Genomic DNA, 12,454 nt, shown 5'->3' with positions numbered 1-12,454 from the left:
AGATATTTTAATTTGGAAAACCCTGAGGGCATTTTTTATGTGTGATTCTGTGATGAAATGCTTTTTATGATTAAAAGCATGTTGGCAACATGTTTGTTATTTAATAAATGTTTTTCCCAAAAAAAAAAGGTTTGGTGTAAATGTTTTTTGAAAGCCATTTTGAGGTGGATAATGTATGGCAACCCCAAAGCAAAAAAAAAAAAAACATTACTGCAAATGTTCTTAAGGTTTACATAAACATTTTTGAATTAGTTACACTATGGAAAGGCACCCAGCTTTGTTCAAACTATTTGAAATGCAGAATTACACAATTTAAAAAAGAGGACAAGAGTTTTTCAAACAAAAACTTTACTTGTATAAGCACAATTTTAAAAGGTACAAAGAGGAAAATAAAAACTACAATCGGTCAAGCCTCCCCACAATCCTCTGTAGGCAGCAGTAGGCCACCAACAAATGTCCACTTGTTTGAGTGAGCTCCTCTCTAATTTCCACCATGATGTTGGTTAGATCTGTTGACAGAAAAATGTATTTGTAGGTTAAAAACATCTAAAAAATGTCCAACATTTGAACATTAAACATTATTCAATGTCCCAAAAAGTGGGAAAACACAATGATGTTAGGGTGTGTTCAAAAGTTTAATCCACACAACATTATTAATATGTAGAAACTTTTATGGTGTAAAAAAAATTGGAAACCCTAACTATGTGGCATAACCAAAAAAAACCTAGGATGTTTAAAAAACAACTGGGAGGTGTATTCTTAAGTCATGATGGCCATATCCTTAAAACACACTGCACGTATTCACTTCTAGAATGTTCTTGATAATCCAAAAATACAATGTGTTTGTTTGCTATGGCATACATCACTTTTCCTAATGAAGTTACATCTTAGTACATTTTAAACACAGTGTACACAACATTTACAAGGTTAGTCTGGTTCCTATCACCTTCCCAAGTTCTGTGACATGTTTTATTTAAATCTAAAATACTAATCCAAATGTAATCAATTTTTACACCAAATAAAAAGCATTTCTGAAACCCCAAAAGGCATACATTTTTGGGCTCCCCCCCAAAAAAACGGGCCCAGGCACAAAACATAAGCACAAAATATTGAATAACAGCATTACTGCGCAATGATTTTGACACCCTACTGTAAAAAGAAAACAAACACACAGCCCAAAAATTAAAAAAAAAACATGGATAACAACAACACTCCAAAATAAAAAATAATAAAAAAAAAGATTAAAAAACACATACCATCAGAGCATTGCAACAAAGCACCCAATGGAGATGGTGCGGGAGATGGTACTGGAGATGGGGAGTAAGTTGGAGTTGGGGGAATGGTGGGAGGGGAAATGGAGTGGAAAAAATCAAAGGGAGGGGATATTTGTGTTGTGGACTCGGGCACGGGAGTGGAGATTTGGGATGAGTGGGCAGGGGAGGGAGGAATACTAGGGGAGGTTTGGAAGAGGGAGGGAGGGTTACTGGGGGAGTATGGTGGTGGGGAGGGAGGGCTGGGTTGAGTGGATGGGGAAGGTGAGGGGGAGGGCTGCAGGTTGGGACCTGCATTGCCTCCAAATCTGCGGGCCCTTCTCTGTCTCCGCTGTGTTTCTAAAATTTAAAGATAGTAAAAAAAAAAAATTTAGTTTTCACTTTCGGCTACATAATACAAGTACACTTTACACATTCAGGACAATAGGGACAACATACAGGAGGGATTTTTTTACATTTACTAAAAGAATTGGAAAAGGAACATACATTTTTAACAGTCCACTAATTATAACATTTATACAAACGCATACTTACGTCTGCGTAATCGCGCCCGCAAATTTTGCAAAAGGACTGGCGACTGGCAGCACAGATCCGACCACCGCCTCTCTAGTTGCGCTATATTGCGCCTATATCCCGCACTGTGAAAGGCTCGCCTCACCTCCGCATAGGCCGCCCGCTTTATGCGGTTGGAAATTGGAGGCTAATAATTCTCTATGGGTAAAGGCCGCGGCTCTCATGATGGCAATGGCCGATTTTTCAGAAAACATGAAATATACATGGGGTAAAATAAAGATTGGCTAAAATATTTACTGTTTCCTAAAAAAAACACTATTGGCCAATCCTTTAATCATGTGACCCGAAAAATAAGGTCAGATTTGATTGGATAAAACACGCAGTGTGCAATTGCAAACATAAGAGTGCAAATGATCCTAACGCAAAATGCACATGCATTTTTAAAGTTAACACAATTAGCAACAGTACATTCACAGATAATAAACATTACTTTGTTTTAGAAATTTAGAAAAAAAACAACGGAGAAAACACCCACAAAAAAAACAATAAAGTTTATTGAAACATGAAAAAAAAATGAATAAAAATAACAGCAAGAGTTAAACACTCTTAATTAGATAATTGACAACAAGCTAATAACAAACTGATCGATAGTCCATGTAAACATGACATGTTACCATCAATACAACACATACGGCCGCAAACATCAGAACATAATTAGCATACAGCGACTGACAGCACCTGACTACGACTGTCTCGTTCGATCAGATCAGTCGGTAGCTAGAGGAGGTGCAGTGCTAACGAATGGGTGTCACTTTATTTACGATCGACCAGCCGTACGATCGGATTTTGCAGTCGTAGCCTGTACGACTGTGCGGCCACTACGACCGACTCTGAATGAGGTCCTATGTCTCTGTTGTGGAACAGTTGCATCGAAGACGCATAAACTTTCCCTTAGGTATATTGTATTTTCACGGAGCATAATCAGCACTATCAAAATGTAAATAGGCATTTGTATTGACTGGTTTCATATAGTTTGAAGTGATGATTTTCCCCCCCACAGATCTCGAGAGTGATGTCCAAAAAATTAACTCGGTGACTATCAAAGGAAACAAAAGAAGTGGCTGAAAGTGAATCCCCATCCCAAATGAAAAACTAATCGTCTATATAACGGCCATAGAAAACCAGGTTCTCCGCCCAGCCACTCCCCCACACATGGGTCTCTTCAAAGTCACCCATGTATAGGTTCATGTAACTGGGCGCGAACCTGGTTCCCATGGCCGTTCCCAATACCTGTATATAGTGAGTGTCTAAAAATAAAAAGTGATTATGGGTGAGTATAAAAGAAGCACATTGAAGTAGAAAAGTCCTCTGTTCCTCCCTGAGTCATCATCCTGATCAAACCTTTTTGAAAGGGCCTCAAGGCCTTTTGAATGTGGAATGTGAGTATATAATGCAGTGATGTCCAAAGTAAGAAAGGCATAAGATTTCCAATCTATTTGTCCTATTAAATTAAGAAAATTAGTTGTATCTCTAAGATGTGACCTCAGGGAGCTAACCCGAGGTTGTAAATAAGAATCCAGATAAAATGAAAGATTTGATGTAAGAGAATTGACACCGGAAATAATAGGTTGGCCGGGGGGTGAAGTGAGGGATTTGTGAATTTTAGGAAGAAAATAAAAAGTGGGGATGGTGGGGAACTGGAGCAAAAGAAAATAGTACTCATCTTTGGACAACACTCCAGAAGATAGAGCAGTATAGAGTAATTGTTTAAGTTCAATGAGGAAGGAACTAATAGGATCATGAGGCAGAACTGAATAAAAAGTAATATCGTTCAACTGTCTCAGAGCTTCATGAGTTTAATATGTTCTGTCCATGACCACTAGTCCTCCCCCCTTGTCCACCTCTTTAAATATTAAAGAATGATCTCTGGTAAGTATTTTAAGAGCCTTTTTCTCACATTATACAACTTATCAATTTGTGTTCATGTTGTATCTTAAATGTTTGTATATTGATACATTCTACATGTGTTCATATGAATGTTTATTTTTATTGCATTCTTTTAAGTACTAAAACCAGCTAATAAATTACCAATTGGTACTTTTTTACATTCTTAACCATCCATCCAATATTATTATAACATGTTCTAGTAATGGTTTTTCTCTTTCTGTTCTTTCATCTATACCTAGGGAGTGACAACCCCTTTACCAGCAGCTCTCGTGTTAGCGCGTCATATCCTTTACCATTATCCAGATGTTTTGCCATTGTGAGTATACAAGTCGGGCAATGTAGCCTCAGTTAACCTTGTGGTTACCATCCTAGGCTACAATGTAGGGGTTTCCACCATTGACTTCAATGGAGTTTTCTCACCATTGAACTCTATGCTAAAAAGTGTGACAGACAGGCTGACCGATCACAGCCAAACAGCGGGCAGCTTCTACAGAGGCGCTCACTGATTGTTTGGTGGCTCCTGCAATGACAGGACTCATGTGAGTCCCGGTCATAAACACTAATCCTTTCTCCTGTCCAACCTGGTTTTGGGTGGTGTTTTTTTTTACCCAGTGGATGCCTACTTGGACCGAAGAGGACATGATCTACACTAGGAATAGGTGAGTATGGAATTTTTTTTTACAGGTGCCGTGGATTCTACTGGACAAGTGGACGTGAATGCCTACAGGGAGTATAGGTGAGTATGTTTGAGTGCGAGTGTGCATGTATGCTTCAATAAAATTTTACTTTCACAGTGTGTGTGTTTGTGGTTATTTTGCAGGTGAACTACAGGTATCAATGGGCCATTAATGCCCCGGCTTGCTAGTACTTGTGGTTCTCCAAGTACCAGCATGCAGGAGAGGCTTGCTAGGACCTCTAGTTCTCCAGCTAAAGACAATATTAATACTTCTGTTTTTAAACACATACATTTAAACTATCAACCCGGCACCCACCAGCCATGGGTGCCAGGGATAGCCCCGGGCTAACTGCCCAGGCCTAGGGTGCCCTGGAGAGGGGGAACCCCTTTGGTGACCCCACCTCCCCAGGGATCCCCAGCCTGGGTTTACTAGCAGTCAGGAGTGCATTACACCCCTGCTAGAAATCCGGTGCTGGCTATGGAAAACACAGGGCACCCCTTCTCATCTTAGTCCCCTGTGTTTCCACATCCTCGACTGGCTCAACAGAGCCTTGTGCTGGTTCTTAAAATACAGGGGACCCCTACATATTTTTCCCCCTGTATTTTAAATACCAGGACAGGCTCAAGAGAGCCCGGGGCTGGTTATGCTAGGGGGGGACGACACATAATTTTTTACAATTTTTAACTGTTTATAATTTTTTTTTAACACAGAACCCTTTAATTATCTTAAGGATCTGTGAAGGCTTCTGTATAACTCTGTACTCAAACTCACAAGTTCGCAGGCTATTACATTTGGTGAGTTGTGAGACAAACTCAGACCTTTAAATGTGCCAGAAGGTCCAAGTCGGTCTCACACAAACAAATAACACCCTATTACATCTCACCCATGATCACTGCATCTATAATTGGCAGTGGATGTCCAATCAAGTCCAAATTAAACAGAAGCAGACCTCCAATCAGAAGTTCCTGGGTGATCAGAAGGCTGCCTAGAAAGGGGCCCAAGAGTCCAAGGCATGGCTGTCTGCAAGTGGAAGAGCAATTGCCACAATTATGTGAACTGTCACAGTCTGGTTATTTTGTAGATCCGGCTCGGGACCCTTAGGTCTGACCGAAGTGCATAGGAAACGAGGTGGCTTGTTTAAACCCTGGCTCATGGGTATGAACAGGAGCTAGGTAGACAGTGTAGGAACCACAGACTTGTGATATGCAAGGATACTGGACTGGAACCGGGGTGAACAGACCAGGTCCATTGGGCAACCCCACGTCTAGTGACCTGTGAAGGCCAGTAAGACCAGGAATATACTCCAGTGACAAGGGTAACCCCCGGAACTGAAAATAGTATAGTTCTGGTAGATAGGAACTCAGAACTCAAGCCAGAAATCGGAGTCTTATGAAGTCAGAGTACAACTTGCGAAAGCTGCAACTCTGATTCAGCTTCAACGCAAGACATGGAAATGGAACCAGTGAGGAACTCAGAAACTGAGAGTCGGAATAGTAATACAGCACTGAACACATCAGTGCACAGATTGCATACTGCACACTGAAGTCTAGCCCTGGAACCAGCACTCTTCTCTGAACCAGCCCAAAACAATAGCACACAGGGAAGGTCAGCATATAGCATATACAAGTCAGCATATAGCATAACCTGGAAAATCACTGAGCATAGAGCATAACAGCTAAGTATTTGCATGCACTGTCCCAGCGGTATGATGGAATGAGACCGCGGCTGAACTCGCCAGCTCGCAAATGATAGGTGACAGTACAAAGGCAGATGAAAGTTATATACTTGCTGCCTGAGATGAAGTGGTTAGTGCAGGTCTGTATGCAGTGTGGGCACTGCGGCGCTGACAGGTAAAGGAACACAGCGGCAGATGGAACACAGGTCTGTATGCAGCATGGAAGCTGCGGCGCTGACAGGTGATGGAAGACAGCGGCAGTTGGAAAACAGGTCTGTATACAGCATGGACGCTGTGATGCTGTGATGCCGGCACGTGAACAATACTCAACGTAGATGGTAAATAGGGAGAGCCCACAAAGTAGCAGATGAAGTCACAGAGGACACAAATACAAGATACAGGAGTAAGCTTTGGAGCCTTGAACTATCCGGAGTAGAACCAGGCGATGAATAGTCATTGGTCTAGCTGACCAGGTGAGCACACAGGTGCATTAGTTAATCACAGGGAGGCGTCCCTGGGATGTCTTGGAAACTGAAATGAATGAATATCTGAGTCTGAAAAGGATGCTAAGAGCCCGATTCGTGACAAGTACCTAGGCATTTGCCTACAGCATGAAATGTTAGGGGGCATATAAACACAGTATGAGTGACTTATTGTAAATCATCCAATGTTTTTAAAGCCCACTTGGTGCTTCCACACTAATCCCTGGTCACTGACATGAAGGAGAAATAGACAGAAGATTCTTACATGTGAAGTTCTCGGCTGCTGCTCCTCAATGTCAGTGTTTAGCTGGGAGTACCGTGCTTGGCTGTGACAGTTTGCAGTGCAAACGATGCTTCTCTCTCCCATTTAACTGATACGACAAGAAGCACCTGTGGTGGGATAGCAAAGCTTGAGGGAGTAGGGCACCATCTCACACACGACATATATGCATATTTTTATTTTGTAGGATTGTGCTCTAGTAACATTTATCACAATGGATTCTATGTGAAGGTTTATTCCAGTAATAATCACAATAGGAATAAATTTTCAAATTACAATGTTACACCTAAACTCCACATCGGCCCCTCTCTGTCAGCCAGCCTGTCCATCATCAATCACCCCACTCACCAGTGGCGTCACAAGGGGGGTGCGGTGGGTGCGGGCCGCACCGAGTGTCACCCTTCAAGGGGGTGACACCAAAATCCGACTCATCCCCGCCCCCCACTCAGCAGAGCCTGCACTGCAGGGAGACGCCAGGCTGGAGAGGCGCTCTCCCTGCAGCAGCTGCTGAGACAGTTTTTACTTCTTCGGCGGCTGCCGCTGCGCCTGTCACACTGAGACAGCCAGCGGCAGCCTACTGTACAGTAAGTGCGGCTGTGCTCTTCATACAGTCCCCTACATGTGGGGAGGGGGGGGGGAGCGCTAGAGGCACGGGGCTGATTACCTACTGTAAACAGTGTAAAGACGATCAGCCTGACTGAAGCCGCCAGGGTGGATGGCAGCAGAGCTCCTGCTCCTCCTCTCTTCAGTGAATCAGCTCACTCCCTGCCTTACAGATCATCATGCTGGGAGCAGGCAGGGACAGTCTACAAAACATTTGCCAGTTTACAAGTGTATTCAAATACTGTTGATTACACTTGAATACTGACAAGTAGTTTGTACACTGTCCCTGCTTCTTCCCAGCGTTACCCTCTGACCTCCCAGTCAGAGAGGATGAGAAGGAGCTGGGAGACAGCATGCAGTCAGCACAGTGACTATGCTCTAATGTATACAGTAGGTGTAATGGGAAGTAACTAATTCAGTGAGGAGAGAGTGTCTATGCGGGGGATGGTGTATTAATGTATATGTGTGGGTATACTCATTGTGTTTCTGTGTGTATAAGGGGTGTATTCATGTTATGGGTTATATGTGGGTCAATGATGGTCTCTGCATTATCTGGTGGTTACTACAATGCTCTCTGTATTATCTGGCGGTTACTACAATGCTCTCTGTATTATCTGGCGGTTACTACGACGCTCTCTGCATTATATGGCAGTCACTGTTACACTCTGTGCAATGCAATAGGGGGCATTACTTCTGGGTGTAATATTATAGGGGGCATTGCCACTGTCATTGTGGGCACTATTAGGGGGCATTACTAATGGGGACACTACTACAGGGAGCATTACTTTTGATGGCACTACTACAGGGGGCATTACTACTGAAGGCATTACTACTAGGGGCACTACTAATGGGGGGGCATTTCTACTGAGGGCATTAATACTGGAACCACTACTATAGGGGGCACTAATACTATAGAGGGCACTACTATAAGGGGCATTACCACTACCGCTGGAGGCACTATTAGGGGGCATTACCACTGGGGACATTGCATAGGGGCACTGCATAAGGGGCACCACTACTGTGGGCACTACATACGGGGCACCACTACTGGGGGCATTGTGTAAATGTGTCTGCTGGACTGGTATTTGGGGAGAGTTTGCGGAGCTGCGCATCAATTTAATTTTTTTGGTGGGGGGGGTTGTCACCATGAGTTATAGCACCGGGTGACACCAACACTAGTGACGCCTCTGCCACTCACACCAACAAAACAGACTTTTATATTCTGTATCTTCCAGCATCTTCCTAGCTGACACATCCTGCATCCAAGCCCTCCTTGCTGATCAATGCATCCTCTAATGACCGCAGCTTGTAATATGACAACAGTCCTCACAATCCTGAAGTATGCTTATATATATAAACATCAACATGATTGGTGCACAAAACATTCAGAGTATTATTCCTGGGCTATTTCCAACCTCAGTGATCCAAGTCCCGGCCACAGCAATATGTTTATAAAGAAAGGGTAAAAGAGACATATCAGAAGCAACGTTTCAGTCCTCAGGGGCAGGGCCGCCATCAGGGGGGGACTGCTGGGCCTCAACTCTCAGGCCTGGACAGAGAGGGGGCCCAGGTGGCAGTGGCGGACACAGGCGACAGGTACTGGCACAGTCAGGGAGAAGGAGCTCCGGGTGCAGCGCGGCAGTGTCATTAGAAATATGGAGCTGGCCGCGAGCCACTCACAGCTCGCGGAAAGGCAGCCAATCAGGAGCGGCTGTCGTTCCACGAGCCAATCACAGCTCGCGGAATGGCAGCCAATCAGGAGCGGATGCCGTTTCTTGAGCCAATCACAGCCCACTCCATATATCAAATGCCATTGCCATGCCATGCTGCGTCCAGTGCTCCTTTTCCCTGCCAGCCCAGTATTTGTCACCTGTGTATGTCCCGCTAATGCTACCTGGGCCCCCTCTCAGAAAACGCAGGAGCCTGTGTTCATTTGTAAGTTCATACAGGTATGCTGACCCCTGTAACCCAGCCAGCCTTTCCTAATGTGCCCCCCAGCCCAGTCAGCCAGCCTTCTCCTGCCTGCCTGCAACCCCTCCCCCTATTCAGCCAGTCTTCCCGGCGCCCTGCCCCAGTCCAGCCAGTCTTCTGTGCACCCTAGTCCAGCCAGCCTGTGTTTGCCCTGCCCCAGTCCAGCCAGCCTGCCCTGCGCCCTACCCATAGTTCTGCCAGCCTGTCTTCCCTGCCCTACTCCAGTCCAGCCAGCCAGCCTTCCCTGCGCTCTACCCCCTAGTCCAGCCAACCTGTCTTCCCTGCCCTACCCCAGTCCAGCCAGCCAGCCTTCCCTGCGCCCTACCCCCTAGTCCAGCTAGTCTGTCTTCCCTACCCCAGTCCAGCCAGCCAGCCTTCCCTGCGCCCTACCCCCTAGTCCAGCCAGCCTGTCTTCCCTCCCTATCCCAGCCAGCCAGCCTCCCCTGTGCCTTACCCCCTAGTCCAGCCAGCCTGTCTTCCCTGCCCTACCCCAGTCCAACCTGTCTTCCCTACCCTTCCCTAGTCCAGCCTGTCTTCACTGAGCCACCCCCAGTCCAGCCAGCCTGTCTTTCCTGCCCTGTCCCAATCCAGCCTGCCTGTCTTCCCTGCCCTGGTCCAGCCACCCTTCTCTGTGCCATCCCTAGTCCAGCCAACTTGTCTACCCTGCCCCTCAGCCAGTGTAGCCGGCCTTCCCTGCCCTTTTCCCCCCTCTAGTCCAACCAGCCTTCTCTAACAACTGCCCCCAAACTTTGAGAATTTTTAAACTGGTTTATGCACCAATTGATGCCCCACCCCCAAAATAGCTCCACCCACATTATCCTCCGAGCACCTCTGCCGCATACCTCCGGGCGGGGGGGGGGGGGGCCCTACCTAATTTATCAGTACCAGGCCCCACAATTTCTGAAGGCAGCCCTGCTCAGGGGACTTTTGTCAAGACCACCTCCTAAGGAAGGGAACAAACACACAAATAAAATGCATAGTTGGCCAAATAATTGTATTATTATACATATAAGATACAAATTCATTACATTTAGTACAATATAAAGTATACAGCAAATTATATATGTGTTATAATACATGATTTTGTGTTCTATCATACACTTAATACATGCAGTGTGCAAGTGCATCCAATTATTTACTGCAAATCAGTGGTCATGCTAGCCTGGGATGATTGTCTTAAAGGGTTATATTGCTTCTGCATGTTTGTCAAGGCCTGCTTCAGTGCACACGGTGTATCTCATGAGAAGAGAAAAATCTCAAGAGAAACTGTGTAATAGAGCTAAGAATCAGCAGATTACACTATACCCATCAACCACTGCCTGCACTTTCTCCACTCACACTTGTCTGAAGACCCCAACAAGATAGGTTGACAGATGATTCAGGGAAAACAGTCATTGCAGCATTTTACTTAAATGGAATTTATAGAGATAAGTAAAGTTGCATTGAAATTTTGTGTGAATCAAATTTCACGGCTGAACAGGCTGTTCCAAAGTTCCAGCAATGCAATTTTCCTCCTTTATGACACCACTTAAAGGACATGTAATGTCATTTTAGAGAACTTACCAATAGGAATATAACACAGTGCAAACCATTTTTAGCCTGGTTGACAACAGGACCGTAAATTTGCTAATCATAGTTTCAATTATGTCCAATGCAAACAGATCTCAGCAACCCCTGCTGTTGAGACAGTGGTGCTATGGGTATTGAGCAGGAGCCCACTCTAGATGGCGAAGTTTTGAGGTTGTCCTTTTGGAATGGGGGGCATTCCCAGGTGTAAACTGTCATTAGAGATGTTGCTTGTGCCTAGTGATGCAACAGTCAATGAAAGAGCTTTAACTGCTTACTCCATCCAAATTAATCCTAGCACTTTGTTGCAGGGGTGGATGGATTCCTAATATTCCCTTGTCATTGACTCCTCAGCAAGGGTGGACTTTAATTGTCATGCTGGCTTTGCTGACCATGGAGTATAGTACAGGTGTTGATTCTCGGGCACTATTTATTACCAGTTATGTATAGAGGGCACACATATTTGCAACGCAAACCTACCAGTATATTTTTAGGAGGAAACCGGAGTACCTGGAAGAAAAATACGCAAGCACTGGGAGAATATACAAACTCCACACAGTTAGGGCCATACTGGGAATCGAACCCACAACCTCAGTTTTGTGAGGCAGTAATGCTAACCATTACATTGTTTGTGCTGCCCAACTACTCCCTTCATGTGCATTCTATACACTACCACATAGCAGGGTGATGTGTGACTGGGGTTATTACTTTTATCCTGTGATATCTTAGTGTGACAGGGTCATTCAAGGTGACAGTGCATTAGCCCCCTCAGTGTACTAGCTTCTGCTATTTCCCCACAACCTTTTATTTTAACTCCAACATCCCATTTGTTCTTCGTTTCTTGCCTCGGGCATGAAGGCAAAGTCCTTTCTCAGTCTAAAACCACCTCATTTGTCATTTCCTTGTCATTTTAGTTTATTTAAACTATACAACATAGGCCAATAGATCAATCCAGTGCTTTTCCACTAAAGCTTTCTGACCCTATTAGTTGGAAATTCAAATGGATACCTATAGTAAAATTCACCACAACATTTATTTTAAAAATCAAATTACAGTTAATGTATAAAACTAAATTTATAATCCTGAAACAATTGCAAACACATCGACAAGAAATTATTCTCTGTGAAGGCCAGAACTTTAGAACCAAACTTGAGATCTTTTGTTTGTTTGAGCTGGAAGATTGGTCAAGCCGGTCTATCCCTGTTATTTGTAGAGATGTGCGAATTCCGAACTTATAGAAGACCCGAGCCGGGAATCGTTTCTACTCGGAACCCCAAAAGTTATCCAAGCTGGGTCTCGGTTCGACTCTTAACCCCAAAGTTCAGGTGTGTTCGATCTTCAGCAAAACTGGACCGTTATTGAAGTTACTTGTTGATGAACTTGATGGCTACAACATGCATGAAAGCACACACACCATCTCTAGTTGCAAACAGTTGCCATGATTTGCCATTATCTAGCATGTAAGTAGG

The sequence above is a fragment of the Taudactylus pleione genome, unplaced genomic scaffold (assembly GCF_031769625.1).
Source record: "Taudactylus pleione unplaced genomic scaffold, aTauple2 ptg000043l, whole genome shotgun sequence".
NCBI classification, from domain to species: Eukaryota; Metazoa; Chordata; class Amphibia; order Anura; family Myobatrachidae; genus Taudactylus; species Taudactylus pleione.
This window is presented reverse-complemented; position numbering follows the sequence as displayed.